We start from the raw sequence: 19277 nt of genomic DNA on the forward strand, positions 1-19277 counted from the left end.
GTGAGAGAAAGAAGTAAGAGACTAATAGGACTTAGTCAGAATACTTACTTAGATAAGGTACTAAAACATTTTAGTATGGAAAACTCGAAGAAGGGAGAACTACCGATACAAAGTAATGCCAAGTTGAGTAAGACTCAACGTCCGAGTACTGAAGCCGAGATAGCTGAGATGAGTCAAGTACCTTACGCTTTCGTTGTAGGCTCGATCATGTATGATATGACTTGTACTCGCCCTAATGTGGCCTTTACTTTGAGCATGATCAGTAGATATCAAGGGAACCCTGGCAGAGCGCATTGGATTGCGGTCAAGAATATCCTTAAGTACCTTCGGAGGACCAAGGAATGGTTTCTAGTCCTCGGAGGGAGTGATGACTTAAAGGTGGGAGGGTATAGTGACGCCAGTTTCCAGAGCGACAGGGACAACTACCGTTCGCAGTCGGGCTGGGTTTTTACCCTTAATGGAGGAGCAGTAACCTGGAAAAGTTCCAAGCAGTTAACTATAGCTGATTCAACGTGCGGATCAGAGTACATTGCAGCAAGCGAAGCGTCAAAGGAGGCGATATGGTTGAAGAACTTCATTGGTGACCTTGGAGTTGTGCCTGCCATCAAAGAGCCTATGGAAATTTTCTGTGATAATCAAGGAGCGGTTGCCTTGACCAAGGAACCAAGGGATCATAGTAGATCTCGGAATATCAGCAGAAGATATCACTTTATTAGACATCGAGTAGAAGAAGGAAACCTCGTGGTTAAGAGGATATCATCAGAGGATAACCTAGCAGATCCGCTTACGTAGGGATTGAGTAGGGTTAAGCACTTGCAGCATGCTAGGAGCATTGGGCTGAAGGATGATATTAGTTTAGATTAGATAGTTTGGAAACTTGTAATTGATAAATGTAATTGACATTTGGTGATTGAATAAAGGAGTATTATTTAAAAGTTTTGTCTTATGTTTAACTATTATTTCACTTTGCATGTTTTGACTTCCAGAATAATTGATTTTATTAAGTATAATAGAATTATTCAAACAGTCCACAATCGTTCATATGTTGGAAGTAGGTATGAATAAAGATTGTCATGAATTGGTGTGTAGATTGTCTAAATGGTATTAGACAAAGCAAAGGTTTGCTGCAACATTCATGAGTGCTTATGAACAAGTTTTGAGCATTGGAATAAACCCGCGCTTACTGGAATCACTTTAAGGAATGTACCACAAGTGATCGCAAGACGATAATATCATATGGTCTTAAAACCTAGATATATGGTTTGTTATTTACTAATTGGTTGTGCATTGATAATGCGAAACCGCATCAGTAAATTGATGTCATAAAACGCATTGTTGTGTATAGTTGATTAGTGAATAAGTAAATGCATATAAATCGAAGTTTAGCTGTTACTTTTATCCTAAGAGGGTAAAAGCGATATCACGACCGCTCGATGATTTGATTTGACTTATGTGCCGGGCCCAGTCAGGACTGAATTGATGTGTTGAATTAAGTTTTATGCCATATATATCTGAGATCAAGAAAATAACTGCTAGACAATAAGTATGACAATGTTTCATGAGATTGTCTGCACGATATCAAAATAGAGGACTGTACGATCCCTTATCTAAAGGACATGATACTGATAAGATTAGAGTTGACAACGTCTTTGAGAGCTACGATTGCTAATCGGATTATGTTTGTAGTTATAGTTACTAGACTTATCTAAGTGGGAGACTGTTGGATTAGTGTCTAAGGCTGTAACTATAATTGGTAAGTACTTGACCCGGTTGTGCATGGTCCTTTTGGGTTGCCTTCACCATAGCAACTTGACAGGGTGATTTATATATAGAGAAGACATACTATTATTAATATATTATAAGAATAATATGTTAAAGGAATAGTAATGTTATTTGATTAATACAAGTCATAAATTAATTAGGAATTAATTTTGTGACTTAAAGAGATTAATTTAATAAAGGGGCATAAACTATCAAATGTGTGATAGTTGTATTTTGGGCTATGAATCCTTATGGACATAGGAGGGGACGATTTTAGGATATGGATATATTAGAAATCGTCCAAGGCCTTATCTAGAAGGATCTTTGGATGGATTTGAGGCTAAGTTATCCAATTAGGGTTTAAGGTGAAACCCTAGGAGCTCACAGTATAAATAGGCCCTTAGGGTTGGAGATATCGGCCATTGTATGATTGAGAATACCCTAGAGCCGATTTCTGACCTCTCTCCCTCTCTTAAATCATCTTCTTGCTAGTAGCTGTTTGTAAGCCATTAGAGGAGTGACAATTGTGACTCTAAGCTCCAAAAAGAAGAAGTTTTCAAGAAAGTAACTCAAGGTATTCTTCTAGATCTGAATTCATATGTTATGAATTGTTTGTTTACACTAGATCTAGCCATGAAAAGTCTTGGATATATTGCATGTTCAATTAGAGAAACCTAGATCCAAGCTTTGGGGTTTTCATGTGCACATAGGAAAGTTCTTATGACTAAAACCCATCACTTTCCTCTTTTGGTTGGCCGTTCAACATTATCCAGAGCTGCTTGCATTTTAGGAGTAAGTTGTCGTGGTCCCAAGGGAGGAAGTAGTTTATATTTAGAGATAAGTTTACTGTCTGAAGAAACAGAATGGTACATTGTGTCCAGAATTGAACCAATATGGGAAAACCTGATTGGATCAGCCACAATGATCTTCTTGGTGTGGAATGAGGAGATAGATGAGAGCAGGGAATCCTTCATAATTGGAACGTTGAGAGAGGTTATCTCCGTTTGAGAAACAATGGTCCAAAAGCGACCACAGGAGATATCTGAATGCTTGGTAGAAGAGGACAAGCTCTGCACCAGTTGGGTCCAAATCAAAGAACCGTTGTCCAGGTTGAGGCTGTTGTAGAGACCATATAGAAGTGTCATGAAGCATTTATTAGAACCATCAGATCCACCAACACGTTCTGCTAACCCCTTGTGAAGAAGGGTGAGTAACCCATTCCATTGAGAGGGTAAGCACGATTTCTTAATCATAGTGAAGGTGGTGAGCACTTTAGTGTAACCCATCTCGTAGAACATCGAGAACAGTTGAGTGGTCTTGATAAAATCTAGAGAGATGACTGAAGCGTCCACTACAAGCCCTAAGAGAGAGCAAAATCTTCCTTTGGAAATCGAAGCCTTGTGAGTATGAATCTGAAAGTAGATTCTCTCTTTGTCTTTGTCATAAGTTGTTGTGGAGTACACCTAGGATAACAAGGACATTGAAAAAAAATCCACCTTCGTTAAAGCTAGCACAAGAGGGGAATACTTAAGATATTCCACAACTTGAAGCATGTATGAAACATACAAGATCGGAGTCATTTGGATGATCATGTTCTGATTAGGTTTGATCATGAGTAAAGAACATGAAGCTGTCAGATCGTGAAGAGATGATGAGTCCGCCATTATTGAGTTGAAGAAGATGAACAATAGACGATCGGCTGGTATATTTGAGAGGATTTGTGAAAGGTAAGAGAGTACAGTTATGTTGCAAATCCTTTATATACGATTGATAGGAGGGAGAAAGAATCTATTTGTGATGATGATACGATCTCTAAAAAAGCGCCTATAGAATAGGGATTTAACAGATTGGTTTCCCTAGATAGTCGTCATCAGGCGTGGTATAAGGAGCCGTTTCTAATTCACGCGCCCAATTTTGGACTTATCCACAAACACGTTTCAACTTCTTATTTGTTGGTCTTCCCCATGGCTCCTTTAATGTTGGTGAACTGTTTGATTCAAAAATAACCCATTTGCATTACTTACTAGAATTTAGGAAAATCATGAAGATTTTCGTGCATTAGGGTGTCAAAGAAAAAGAAATAAATCAATATGTGTGTGGGATGTAAGTGATATCATATAAGACATGAAGCAGCTGATCCCGAGCACGAATCTCTTCCTTCGAAGTCAAGAGAGACTTGAAGTGATTGTATGGTTTCCCATTAGAATATGATCAAATGTCTATTAAGAAACATTGAAAGGCATCTTTTCATACATAGGCTTTAGTGGGTGGCTAATCTCCAACCGAACATCGATACTTAAGATAAGACCGAAAGTTGGCCGAAGTACTTGTGAGACCAATAGGGTCTGTTGAACAAGTAGGTTTGATATATTGTGAGGAGACAGGTGATGTGATACAAGTTTAAAAAAAAAACTAAACTAGATCCTTTGGGTAGAAATTCATTGGTAGTAGGCAACTTCATAAAGATCACATAAAAAATGAGACAACTGTTAGGTAACAAGTAAGAGCTTGAATATTAAAATCCACCGTCAATTCTTTATTGGTGTTGGACTTTGGGTTTCACTCAGCACGTAGTACAAGTATCTAATATCATAAACACATATTTTTTGTAACCATAAACCTCAGTGGTAATAACCGAGAGTCTTAAGGGTTACTTTGATGAAATGAAAGATAATGAAGAATTGAGATGAGAGGGGGTTTAAAGAACCGAAAGTACCTCTGCTATGTAAAAGTGACCAAGCAGAAAACTCTTTACTCAGTTGAGAAGAGTAAGGTAGCTCATGACTAGAGTGAGTTTAATAGCCTGATTGGGAAGAAACAATAATATAATCGATTCATTAAGGCTTCACTCATAGGCTTCGAGGCTTTGGTCTACATGAAGCAGCATGCTTCTAGGGACACTTAACTAGGTCAAGAGAAATTTCATACCTCCCCTTGTTTAAAAGCACATATTGTCTGTGTCTTTGAGACCTATTAAAAAGAACAAAGAGAAACCACACGAAATGCAAAAAATAAAATATTTTTGGATTTTGGTGAATTTTTATGAGAAAAGAATTATACCCTAAAAACTTAAAAAAAATTAAATAAATAAGTAACAATAAAAGAAAGAAAGCGAAAAACGTAAAAGAAATTGAGCATAAACGATACAACCGAATCTAAACTTTGAAATAATGAAGCGAAATAGACCGAGCGTTCGGCTCATATCTGTTCCTTAAAATTACAGAGACGAAATAGACCAAGCGATCGGCTTATATCGGTTCCCTAAAAATTACGGAGCTGAAATAGACCGAGCGATCGGCTTATATCGGTTCCCTAAAATTACAGAGTCGAAATAGACCGAGCAATCGGTTCATTTCGGTTCCCTAATTTTTCATGGAACCAAAATAGACTGAGTCACGTTCTATTTCACTTAGCTATCTTTTTAAGGAGTCGAAAGGTGTTTCAATACCAATACAAACTCTGCTTCAATCATGCCTAAGCCATGTAGTATCCTACTGAAACTCATTTCAGGCAGAGCGTCAGTGAAAATATCGGCAAGTTGATACGATGAACAAAGGAAGTGAAATTCCACATTGCCATCTTCAACATGATCTTTGATGAAGTGGTACCTTAATGCAATATGTTTGATCTTGGAGTGTTGTACACACTTATGAGAAATCTTTATTGCATTTTCAGAATCAGAGTATAGAGGAATCTTCTTCATACTCAATCCATAATCTCTAAGCTGTCATTGTATCCATACCTCTTGCGATGTGCAGGATGTTGCTGCAATGTACTCAGCCTCAGTTGTTGAAAGAGACACGCACGTCTGTTTCTTTGACTGCCAACTGACAAGTTTCCCATCAAGAAATTGGCATCCTCCCATTGTGATTTTTCGGTCAAATCCACATCCACCTAGATCTGCATCAGAAAACGCTTGTATAAAGAATCCAGAATTTGCTGGATACCAGAAACTGAGAAAAGATGTTCGCTTCAAATAGTGAAAGATATTTTTCATAGCTATCATGTGAGGTTCTCTTGGATTAGCTTGAAACCTGGCACAATAACAAACTAAGAACATTATATCTGGTCTACTAGCCGTTAGATACATGAGAGATCCTATCATTTGACGATAGAGTGTCATATCAACAGCGAGTTTATCCAGAGATGGTGTCATTTTTGTGCCAAACCCCATGGGAACCTTCACCTTCGAATCTCCCTCGATTCCAAATTTTGTTAGCATGTTCTGGGTGTAAGCCTCCTAATTTATGAATATGCCTTCTAGTCCCTGTCTAATGTTCAGTCCAAGAAAAAAGTTAATCAGACCCATTACGCTCATTTCAAATTTAGTCTCCATCAACTTCCTGAATTCAGCTGTTTGGCTAGGATTCGTGGAGCTGAAGATGATGTCATCGACATAAATTTAAACTATCATCAAATGTTCGCCCTCTTTCTTACGAAAGAAGGTTGGGTCAACCGAACCTTGTTTAAACTTAGACATTTTAAGAAAATGAGTTAAGGTTGCATACCATGCTTTCGGTGCCTACTTTAAACCATATACCACTTTATCTAGAACATAGCAATAATCAGGATAATTTTCATTCACAAAACCCGGTGGCTGCTCAACGTACACGGTTTCTTCTATTTCTACATTTAAGAAACCGCATTTCACATCCATTTGGAAAACTTCAAAGTTTTTATGAGCAGCATATGCAAGAAATATTCTTACTGACTCCAATCTAGCTACTGGAGCGAAAGTCTCCTCATATTATATCCTTTCTTCTTGAAAATACCCTTTGACCACTAGTCTCGCTTAGTTGCGAATGAAATTTCCTTATTTATCAAGCTTGTTCCTAAAAACCCATTTTAGACCAACCACCGACGCATCTTTAGGTGTGGGAATCAATCTCCAAACATGATTTCTTTCAAACTCATGCAATTCATCTTGCGTTGCATGTACCCAATCGGCATGATCAAGTGCAGTATTGACTGTCTTCGGTTCGATTTTGGATACAAACGAATTAAACATACAAAATTCAACTTGAGAACATAATGCAAAGCGTTGATTCACCAATGATCTGTGGTTTGGGGTGATCCTTTGTCCATTTAATCAGAGGAGGGTAGTTTGGGTCATAAGGTGGATCCAACTCTGCATTTACCTCTTCTTCAAGTTCTGATTGATCGTCTTCATCATTTGTATTGCCATTCTCCCCCTCAAATGGCAAAGCGTATCCCATGTCAGGTTCAGATATATCATCCTCAATTGTAATGAAATGTTCCCCCTCAATTGGAGTTGGTTCTCCCCCTCAACTGGAGTTGGGTTCTCCGCCTCAACTAGAGTTGGGTTCTCCCCCTCAATTGGAGTTTCATGAGTTGGAGTTGGATGCTCCCCCTCGACGTGCAGTTCTGCTGTGTTAGAGACAGAGGGTTGATTCGCAACTGAGTTAAAAGAATGTGACTCCATAGCCTTTTCCGCTTCGTCGACAATTTTCTGCAGATGGTCTATTTTTTTGTCTACTGCACTCGCCTCTGATTGGATAGATTTTTCTGGTTCATCGAATAGCCTTATGTATTCTTCAAACAAGTTAGAAATTGGAGCTAAGACTTGACCAGTTTCTGGGAAGATTTCTAGTGAAGTACTATCGGTTGAATGAATCTTCTTGATATAAGTGTCATCGAAGGTCACATAATAGGTTTCTTCGAGATGTTTGGAGTGCTTATTCAGAACCCTATAAGCCTTTAAAGTGATTGAATATCCAAGAAATATTCCCTCATCCGCTTTGACGTCAAACTTGTTTCGGTTCTCCTTGGAGTTAAAAATGAAGCATCTAGAACCGAACACATGAAAAAACATTATGTTGGGCTTTCGATTGTTCAAGATCTCATATGGAGTTAAAGAGAATCTTTTGTTGAGAAGGGATCAGTTTTGAGTATAGCATGCACATGCAATGGCATCATCCGAGAAATATAATGGCAGGGAAGCGAAACTAAGCATTGTACGTGCAGCTTCACATAAGGAACGGTTTCATCTTTTAACGATTCCATTTTGTTGTGGAGTATAAGGAGCAAAAAAGTTGTGTGTTACTCCCTTGTCAACCAATAAGTATTCAAATTCGTTATTCTTGAATTCAAGCCCATTGTCGCTTCTTATATTCCTTACTACCTTTCTCAGTTGAACTTCGACCTGCTTGATGAATGCTTTCAACTTGGGAGTTGCCTTAGATTTCTTTTTAAGAAAGAAAACACAGGTGAAGCGAGAAAAATCATCTATAATAACAAGAATGAACTTACTACCACCGATGCTTTCGATAGCCGAAGGTCCACACCAGTCAACATGCAGAAGCTCATGAGGTTCGATGATCTTTGTATTGATGCGTGTAGGATGGCTCTTTCGGCTCTGATTGCTCATTTTACATGCAGCACACAGGTGCCCCTTATCGAATTTAAGAGGAGGAAGACCTCTAACGTCATCACCAAGCACTAGTTTGTTGATGTCATTGAAGTTTAGATGCGAGAGACATCGATGCCACAGCCAGCTTTCATCTGATTTTGCTTTCGGCAGAAGACATATTGTCGGGTTACCCTTAATAGGGTTGAGATTAAGAGGATACATCTCTCCTTTGCGTTCATACCTCAACCGAACCTTCTTTGTGTGCTTTTTAATTATTTCAGAACCCTCATCATCAAAAGATACTTTCAACCTAGTTCCTATGACTAATTGTGAGACACTAATAAGGTTATGCTTCAAACCTTCTATGTAAGCCACTTTTCTTATAGAGAACTCTCCATTAGTTATCATCCTATATCCATTGATTGTGCCAAATGAGTTGTTACCATACTTTACTCATCCAACATCCTTAAGGGACTGAAACTCCCTCAACTCTTCCTTCCTTCCTGTCATGTGACGCGAGCAGCCACTTTCTATATACCATTCGTCGTCAAAATGCTCGTCACTTAGCACCTCCAAATTTAAGCAGTTTTAGGAACCCAAAGTCTCTTGGGCCCTGGTGAGTCTTTTACAGAAAAAGGAATAGCAACAGAAAGATCAACAAGATAAATTCTTTTTATTACTGTTGTTTCGTCTTTTCTTTTGATGGTGTACACTTTTAGTTTATCTTTGTCTTGTTTAAATTGTAGTGTACTCAAAGATTTTTTGATAGTTGGATTTTTCTTTTGATCCCCACGGTCAGCTATCTTTTTCTTATTAGTAGTGTTAGTATTTGAGTAAAGCTTTCCATTTCCTTTGATATCCTTTGATGAATGTGCCATATTGAATTTGAAAGAAGGATCAAAACTGTTCTTTCGGATCTGATCTTTGGTTTTGGGATTGAGAGTTGAGGTTCGGCTCTGTGCATTGGAGTTAGGACCGAAACTGGGGGTTTGGTTTTGAACTCTATTGTTGTTAGGACCGCAACTGGAGGTTCGGCTCTTTGCACTGTTTATGGGACCGAAATTGGACATTCGGTTCTTAGAATAAAAGGAGTGGGGTCTGAAACTGGGCTTTTCGGTTCAGCTGATTGCCAGCCTCGTTTGACGGAAATCTAACTTGAGTTTCTTTCTTAGATGTGACAAAGTCAGGATTTTGTGACTTCCAAAACCGTTTTCTCTCCCTTAATTTTTTCCTATATCTCTAATTTCTTTGGTGCTTCTGGTCGCCCAACTGTTCTTGACATTTATGAATATTGAAGCTTGGTTTCGGTTTTGGTTTCTCCTTTTGTGATTCGGTGTCACACCCCCGAACCGGACGGCGGAAACGTCCGAGGGCTCTTGTGACTCGAATTGAATACCATCACAATGAATATACATGAATCATAACATAATTCAACACCATGCATTGGAATATTACAACTGATATTGTTTACATTCCGTACATTGTTTTAGACATTACAATTCCATAACATAAATTGTCTGATAGATAATTTAAGCAAAACACCATGACATTTCTTGATACTTATCCTTCAACTTACCTGTTACCTGAGAATACAAGTTATTTTGAAAAAACTTCAACATATAAAATGTTGGTGAGTTCATAAGTGTTGTTATAATAAAATGATTTGGTGAAACTTGTAAAACCCAGAAAATCCGATATTTTCTGAAAAGAGTAATTGTCTATATAAAAAAAAAGTGTGAAGATCCGTAAATATGCTTGTTGATTTTCAAAACATGTATAATTGTTGAACTTTTTATACATCACACAAGTGAAAATGCTGAACTCCTTAGGAAAACCCGATGTTTTCCCCATACGTAATATACATGACTTGTTTATTGTTATACCGATACGTGAATGTTTTTGATTACCCAGGTGACATTGGATTAATTAGGGTTTGTGAGTTGTTACAATCACGCATTAATGAGAATGACTAGTTTATAACCACAGGTTATGAACGATCCTTAAGGCGTCGTCCGTACTACTCACTTAATCCAACCACCCTGACTTCTCTTGATTAACGCCACAAATCTGTTTACTTGAATTCTCATAGTCGGTCAACCGAGGAGAAAGGAGGGTACGAAGCCCCCTTTTACTTCCAGGAGTTATTCCAGGCTATCGGGAATGTGAAGAGCACTTAGTCCCACTCGCATTTGACTTCTCGACCTCGCTAGCAGTACTAATGGGCCCTTAGGGCCCAATAACACATTTGAGCTATTGAAGTCCTTTTACATCGAGTTGGGTCATAGAAGGCCCATCAACACGTAAGCGCGTTCCCTTCGGGCCCAAAGATAATGTTATTGGGCTAGCAAGGCCCAACAAGCGTGATTTGAAACTTTCAAGCCCAAATTTTGTATGTTGAGTCATCATAGTTATCGCGTGTTTAACGAATTACTTGGGTTATTGATTTTTGTTTTGTTATTGATTTGAGACCGAATCAATTCGTTTTGTAACGACATTTGTTGTTGAGAGTGTATTTGTTTTTCCGTTTCTTTGGTAGTCGTGGATTCTTTTATTTTGTCTTAATGAATTAATTTGTTCAAAAGTAAGATTTTTACCTTTTCACAAACTTTCTTTTATAAAAATAACACTTTTAGTCCTTTATATAAAAGAATTTCATTTTTAGTCCTTAAAACATTTTTTTGACACTTTTGTATCATAAACTTGCTAAAAAGACATTTTTAATCCAAAATTTATTTTGTAAACAGCTTTAGCCCTTCCAGGATGATGTTTTCAGGGTTAAAACCCCCAATTTCGGAACTGTTACAGTTTTGGCCCAAAATAGAAAATGTTTACATTTTTGATCCTTTTTGAATTTGAGAAGCATTTTTTTCATTGGAAATAGTTTTATTTCACTTCAAATCCCCTGTTTTACAGAAAGTTACATTTCCAGCCCCTCAAACTTGTAAATTTCGCATTTTGAGGCTTATTGGGCCGAAAAGCCCAAATCTAGCCCATTAAGTTCAAAATTTACATTTTAAGTCCCCTAAAAATGTTGTTGTTCAGAAAATTTATTATAGAAACTGCTTGGACACTTTTGACCCTCCAGAAACTATAAATTTGTCGTTTTGTACCCTAAGTTTTGTATTTTTGATAATTTAAGCCCAAAAATGGGTTTAATACTAGATTATGTTCATCATGACCTTATAAGCCATTTTTCGTGACTTGATTAGTGTATAATAACTTAAGTTATGTTTATTTCCTTTCTCATGCCTTAGATCTCGCTTTTTACACACTTTTTGATAACATATTCATCACAAAACACATGATATCACACACATACACGCATCAAATCACACATAGTGTACATTTACACAAAGATCTACACATTTACTTGTATTCTCCCCCATAAAACTCATAAAAACCGAAAAGGAAGCGGTATGAAACTCACCTTGGGTGTGGTTTTGGTTTTGGAAGGAAAAGATGAAGAAGAATTCGATCCTAGCAACCTTTCTTGGAGGATCTCGAACTTAGTGTGCTCTAAGATGCAAGATCATGAGTTTGAATGGATTAAGAGACGGATTTTGATGAAAAGAAGTGAGTTAAAGCATGGATCAAACAATCAACTTACCTTGGATGATGATTTTGTGGAAGAATCTCTTTGAAAGTCTCTAAGATCTCGAAAGTTTGGAGAGAAATGGAGAGAGTTTCTTGAGAGAATTTTGAGTGAAGTGTGTGTGTGTGTGTGTTTGTTTGGATTCGGCCGAGAGGGAGAGAGGGAGAAGAAGAGAGAGTGAGCTTGCATGGAAAGATGAGAAGTGCATGGATGTTTGAAGTGTAATGCTTAGATATCCCCCATACAAAAATGATGTGGCATGCAAGAAGTCAACTCTTCCCTTTCTTTTGGGCTTGGGCCGAGATTTGGAGAGAAAAAGGAAGGAATTGAGCCCTTAAATTCCTAAGTCCAAATCATAGCTAATTTAGATAACTATTGGCCCAAAATAAATCAAGTAATGATTTTTATGGCCCATTAGGGCTAATTTAGGTTAGTTATGGCCCAATGAGGTTCATTTAAATATTTTGTTTCATTCTAGGCCCAATATGGCCCAAAATATTAAAATAAATGAAAGTGGGTCCTATTAGAGCCCATTCAAGAGTTCTAAGCCCATGATATTCCAATTGGAAGCTTATTGGTCCATTGGGCCCAATAAGGAAATCCTAGTCCAAAATGGACTTAAACAAAGACTTCTAGGGTTTCCAATTATTCGTTGACTATTTGTAGTGCTTGTATGAAGTGGTTGATTGAAATTTTGTTTTCATAGAGTAAGCATCATGCATGCTTTCATGTTTTTGATTCATAGTTGTCATAAGTGTTGTAGTAACAAGGCACCAAAAATTTCTAGTTGTGACATTCGGTTGGATAGGACTCCTTCTTTGGTTCTTCTAGTGTCTCTTTCGTTCCATTCGTGCTCAGTTTGGCGAAGCTTGAGGGTTTGTTAAAAGGCTCAGGAACATATATACCTTATACTCTCCGTGAGGTTTGTTCTGACAAGCCGACCGTTTCGTCTGCATTATCGATGGAAGCGGAACAAAAGTAATCGTCACACTCTCCAACATTGTCTTGATCCACCAAGATCTTCAGTTCAGCTGTTTGTTTTCAGACACCCCTTTAACAGCATAGACTTGATTTGGTACTGTTTGAACTTTCTGGTAGACCGTTGCCATCTCTTTGAGTTTCGTTGATTTGTCTTTTGATAAGCGAGCATATTCTACCGAGTTTTCAAATATAAGTGGTTTTTGAGTCTCGATTTTTAGAAACTCAGAACAATCAACTACATCTTCTACGGAGATCTCACTCATCTCACTTTCCTCATCAAATTCAGACGTACTATCAATATTCATTTTATGTTCGGTCATCAATTTGGCGTTTGATGAGTCAAATGATTGTATAGTCTTTGTCTTAATTTTCAACCTATCATTTTCATCCAAGAGTTGTTTAAGCATGCATTTGTGTTCTTTAGAATCAATGAAAGTCTCAATTTTGTCCAGACTGATTTTGTAATTGATGGAAGTCTCTTCAGAGGACATAATCGATTCACATTCAGCAATTACCTCATCCTCCTTGAACTCAAGGAAAGGCAAGATCATCTTATGAATCTTTTTCCGTATTTCACAATCTAAATGTAATTGCGTAATATTTGTATATAAATGTTTGGCAATCAAACAAAACACATTACGTTGTTTCAAAAATTTTAAATTGTCTCATTGCAAATAAATAATTTCATCTCTAGACCTAACTAACTCTTGCTCCTTCAGCTCAATCCACATTCGTCTCACCTCACTCTTCAACGACGCCCTGCTGAGTTGGTTACTTAGGTTAGAGTTGGTTAGATGTGGTTGAACGAGACTTCCACTTATGTTAGAGAATTTAAATTTTAAATCATTTAATTCCTTTTCGTAATCGATTACCGGGTTTTAAGAGATTCAAGGAGAGATTGTACCTTTTTGATCAAATGATCACAGTCGTTGATCTTCTCACTAACTGGCTCGGCTGCAAAGCACAGGTCTTCATGCAGGTTCAGTTCCTGATGCTTGCTCTCATTTGATATGCCAGCCGTTACCATCAAGCACCTTCCAGCCATCTTCTCATCCTTTTCTCTCACCACAAATGCCCTTCCATGCGTGGGCTTTCTCACCTCTTCGTCCGTTGAATCCGTAGACCAAATCTGGACACCACCAAATTCATCATCAACCACATTTTCTTGAACAATTAAAGCATTCATTGGACCAACATTAGATTTATTCTTCTTTATCTCCACAAGCTTTCTCATGTGATAAGCTTCGTCGTCTTCACTCTCTCTTCTTTCAGCTAACTTTTTCAACATGCAATCTTTCGCAAAGTGATTATTGTCGTGACAGTAATTGCAATCGTACCCTGAGTCACCCACCAATTTGTTTTCCTTCTTTTCATCTTCTTTCTGTGATGTGTTCTTAGACTCTTCCTTCATCTTTTTAGAACTGTAGCTTCCTTTCCAGTTTTGGTTTTTACTGATAGAGAATTTCTTTCGAGCGAACTTCTTTGGATTTGTTACCATCATTGCATACTCCTCATTGGTAAGATCGCATTCTTACATGCCTTCTTCCTCTTCTTCTTTCATCACACTTTTGCTTTTTGAGACAATAGCCAATGAACTGACACCTGAGACCAACTTTGCTTCTTTTTTAAGCGTGCTTTCATGAGATTTTAGAATCCCCATCAGTTTCGCTAATGAATATGCTTTGAATTGTTCGTGTGCTTTCACAGTCGAGGCAACCGCCATCCACTCGGGTCTTAAATTGTTCACGAAAGTGAATTTTTATTCAATATCTTTCCTTTCAAAACCATGCTTTATCATCTTACTGAGCAGATGATTGTACCAATTAAACGTCTGAAGTAGAGTTTCTTCAGGTTTCTGTGCGAAAGCCTCAAACTCAGAGAGTAGCAGTGAATTGAGTGCTCTAGATCCTCGTCGGTTGAATACAGTTCTTTCAACCTGTCCCATGTCTCTTTAGTGGTAGTGCAAGAGCTCACCAAACGGAAGGTGTTAGCTTGTAAGGTGAATCTAATCAAACTCAAGGCCTTGACATTACACAACAATTTACCTTTCTCGTCTTGTGGAGTATTTTTCACGTCTGCTAGCAATTTGTTATACTCCTTTTGAGTTTTTACAGTTATGTTTGTTCCAGAGTGAACAAATGGACCTAACGTGATTGCTTCCATGATGAGATACTCATTATCCTCAGATCCAACCACAAAATCTTCAAAGTGATATGCCCATACTTCATAATCTTATGTGTAAAGAATGGGTATTCTTGTAATGGATCCGATGTTGTTGGAGATGTTGATGGGATTCGATTAAGCATCTTCTTGAGACATGATGAGCCTTCCTTGATACTGCTAGAATCTGACCTGTAAACTTGATAATAGGGTTTTATCAAACACACCAGTTACCGTCGACGGGAAGAAGACGACTCCTATATATTCGATAAAAGCTGAAACCTTATTGTGTTCTTCAAACAGAAGGAATGCGTATTTGTTACACAGTCTCGTGCTCTGATACCAGTTGACGAAATTAACTCTAGTAGGATCGATAGATTCTAAACAGAAAACATAACAATAATAATATGAAAAACACATGTATGGCTCAAACGTTGTTGAATGATTAAAACTTTCACACCTCAGAAGAGCTCGATTAAGAATTTCTAATGTGGAGGTGTTTAGGGTTACAAACGATAATAAAGATAATGAATCTTGTTCTAATTTAATGCATACATGCATGCACTATATATACTACATAACCCTAGTAAATCACAGATGGACAGGCCCAATCTGGTTTATACAAAATATCATCCCATGAGGCAACACAATAATCCTACAAATATGAATATGCACCAGCCTATCAGAAGAAACCAAAACAAGGTTAGTCACACACCTAAAACAGGAATCCAAGGTCTTTGCCTAGAAATCCATAGATATGAAAAGAGTCGACCGCGAGGTAACGGAGCACAACTTTAATGTTATCCCGGGAAGCGTCCCCATCCATCAAGAAAAGAGGGGGCAAGCGAGGGATCGAAAAAGGCAATAAATGCAAAAGTGGCGAAACTAGTAGACGCAGACATTCTTTAGGAGGCAGTTTTCCCTACCTAGATAGAAAATTAAGGGATGGTAAAAAAAACTAGATGGTTCATGGCAGATGTGTACTGATTACTCCGACCTAAACAACACCTGCCCAAGAGATTACTACCCTTACCAAGAAATAGACAAAAAAAGTTGAGTTCTTTGAGGGATTTCAGTTCAAATATTTCCTCAATTCCTATAAGGGATATCATCACCATGAGATAAGAAGAGAATATGAAGAGAAAACTGCTTTTCATACAGATCATAACACCTATTTCTACCACAAGATGCCATTCGGCTTTAGGAACGTCGAGGCAGCATACCTGCATCTAAAGGATAAAGTGTTTGCAAATCAAGTCAATAGAAATGATAAAATCTATGTCGATGACATGGTTATCAAAATCCAGAATGTAGTAGTATTGTTGCGCGACATCCGAGAAAATTTTCAAACATTAACAATGACAAAGATGAAAGTGAATCCAAGTAAATTTACTTTTGGTGTGGAGGAAGGCTAATTCATGGGTTATCAGATAAATAACGAAGGAATCACACCAAACCAGACCAAGATACAAGAGTTCCTCGACTCTAAAACCCCTGACAATCTCAAAGGAGTACAAGAAATTAATGGAAGGTTGACAATACTTGGTAGATATATCACCAATGGGGCATAAATATTGTCGAACAATATCCAACTGCCATGGATAAAGCTAAATTCTTACTGATCGTTGTCGATTACATCACTAAAAGGATCAAGGCGGAACCTCAGACCACCTTCATTGGAAAACATATGATAAAGTTCATGTGGAAGAACATCCTCACAACTTTTGGCACCCCAATGATCCTAATTAGCAATAATGGCACCCAATTTTATGGCAACCCCTTCAAGGAATTGTGTGAAGAGACGCAAATCCATCGTCGATTCACCTTAGTGGCTCATCCACAGGCCAATTACCAAACGAAGGTATCGAACGAGACAATCTTTGGTGACCTTAAGAAGCGCCTAATGGAGTCTAAAAGAGCTTGGGCTGAAGAATTGACCATAGTGCTCTCGTCGTATCGTACGACCTCCAGATCTAGTAACGAGGAAACACCCTTTGACCTAAAATACAACATACAGAGAATACTCCCACCTGAAATCTTGGATGGATCACTAAGGGTGATGGACTTTGATGTGAACGCCAATGAAGTTCGACAACGTCAATACCTAGTCACCCAGCTCTGCCAAGCTGCCTACAAAGCTCGCACCAAAAATGACTACAATCGACGTGTACCAGTGAAGACCTTCAAACTAGGAGACTGGGTATTGAGGCAGAATGAATCAAATCATCCCAACCCTAGATAAAGTTAAGTGTCACCTAATAAGGCCCATACAAATATTGGAGATGCACCAGAATAGAGCTTATGTCTTGGAAACACAAGATATGAGGCACATATCCCAGACACGAAACGCATACAATTTGCACAACTTTTACTCCTAAAACAGGGAGAAAAGACAAAATAAAACAATCCAAGGTCGAGGGCAACATAATGTAACTCCAAGTGGAAAATCACACCTAAACATTTAGCTCTAGCTTTTGGACCATTTTCGTGTCAAAGTTTAGTCATTTTTGTCCTCATTAAATATTGTTGATATTTCTGGAACATTATTAATAGAATGATGGAGGCTGACTTTTTTTTGAAAACAATTAGATGTTTATTATTATTCATACCTGATATCATTTCAATAATAGGTTGTTCACATTTACCAAGTGATAACAAGGAGTGATCATACACGTCACTTGAGCAAAATTGATGCAAGGATGCAACCATATGCTTTAAAGGCTCATAACCTATCCCTAAATGTGTCAATCTAACTCAAAGGACCATAACCTTTTCCAACAATATGAAGAAAGGGTTTAAAGACTCATAACCTTTCCTTTGATAAAAAAAATATAAGTAAGTCCTAAACACTCGAGGTGATGATCTCGACCTAACTTAGAAGACTAGGGCAAGAGTGTAACTCTTATCGGCCCAAGACTTAGAAAAAAGACTTAAAGAGTAACAAGAAAACTTTTCTGAAAAGCGAACACCCTAATAAGAGTGAACCAACCAAGCTCAATAAAAGAAGGCTAGCCAAGGCCTTAGCCTAAAAACATACGCCAATGACGAGAAGAAAAGACAAACCCCGAGCTCACGAGGGCGAAATCTCGGGCCAAAACCAACCTAGTAAAACAACTAAGTTGTTGAACTAAATAACTTTCACCTACAAAATGGATGATTCCTTTGAGTCTTAGCACCATACAAAGCAAGTAGGAGTGATTCCCAGTCAACTCCTAAGGCCAACACAACCCTTTGGAAAAAAATCCCCTTAATGGGAAAAACATGAACAAATGCACCTCATAGGTCAACATTAACCTTCAAGAAGAAACCAAACCAATGGCCCACATAAACCTTCTAGGAACAAATCAAGCAATCTGTTAACAAAATATATACCTCGCAATTTGATACACGAATACACAACTCTGACAGAGACACGACATGACACAAATATATCTTCAAAATTGATATAAAACTTATTTCTCATCGTGTAATTCTATTGTGTGAAATTTGTGGACGACACGTTTTAATGACACAAATACATGAATTTCTAGGTCAAACAAAAGATAACCATGCCACTATGAAACAAATTAAAACAAATTTTCTGCCAGACACCTCCTGGCATAGAAGAAGACCATGCAGGGCCACAAACCAAGTTAAACATCATTCAAACTTTGTTTATAAAACACGGACATCAAAACAACAAACCAATGGGAGATCAATTACGAGGTGTATTGGAAGAGGGTCTAACATTCGGAGAACTACCTGCCAATTGGTTCCCTTTGGCGTCGGAATCACGACACAGGTGACACATGCCCACCAAATCTAGTACTACTAATTAGATATATGAACCAAAGTTTGCCTCCATAAAGGCCTACATAGAGGCGTGCATTGCCTTGGTACGTTCCATAATTGCACTCAGCTCCTTTGTATCAAAATTTCCGATGATGACTTTCTCTCGCACCACCTGTTTTCCACCCTCCATGTCGGCACCACACAAGATTCCTTCATTAGTCAGACTCCCAATGGGAACTCAATGCTCTTGATGACCTGATCTACCATATGAACAATACCATTTTGGAGTAGCCATTTCATGTCCAGCTCTAAAATCCTTCTCTCCGACTCCTCAATCAACAATTTCTCACCTTGCTTCTTTACCTGTTCCTCCAAAGCCCTCTTTTCCACCGTGAAGTTCTCCAATTGCTGTGACAGGCTCTCCACTTTGCTATCCAAGCTTTTCACTTGATCCTCCACTGAAGCTCTCTCCCTGTCCAATAAATCGTAGGGCTCTTCAAACTTTCGCTTCCTATCCTTAAGACACATCACTTTACACTCAATTTGTCGTGCTCCACTTTGACAATGATCAATTATGCAAAGTTTGTGTCCACATGATGCAGGCACCTAGTGGCAGCCACCAAGTAAGGGGAAATTTGGGCC

Source organism: Lactuca sativa, chromosome 1 (assembly GCF_002870075.4).
Source record: "Lactuca sativa cultivar Salinas chromosome 1, Lsat_Salinas_v11, whole genome shotgun sequence".
NCBI classification, from domain to species: Eukaryota; Viridiplantae; Streptophyta; class Magnoliopsida; order Asterales; family Asteraceae; genus Lactuca; species Lactuca sativa.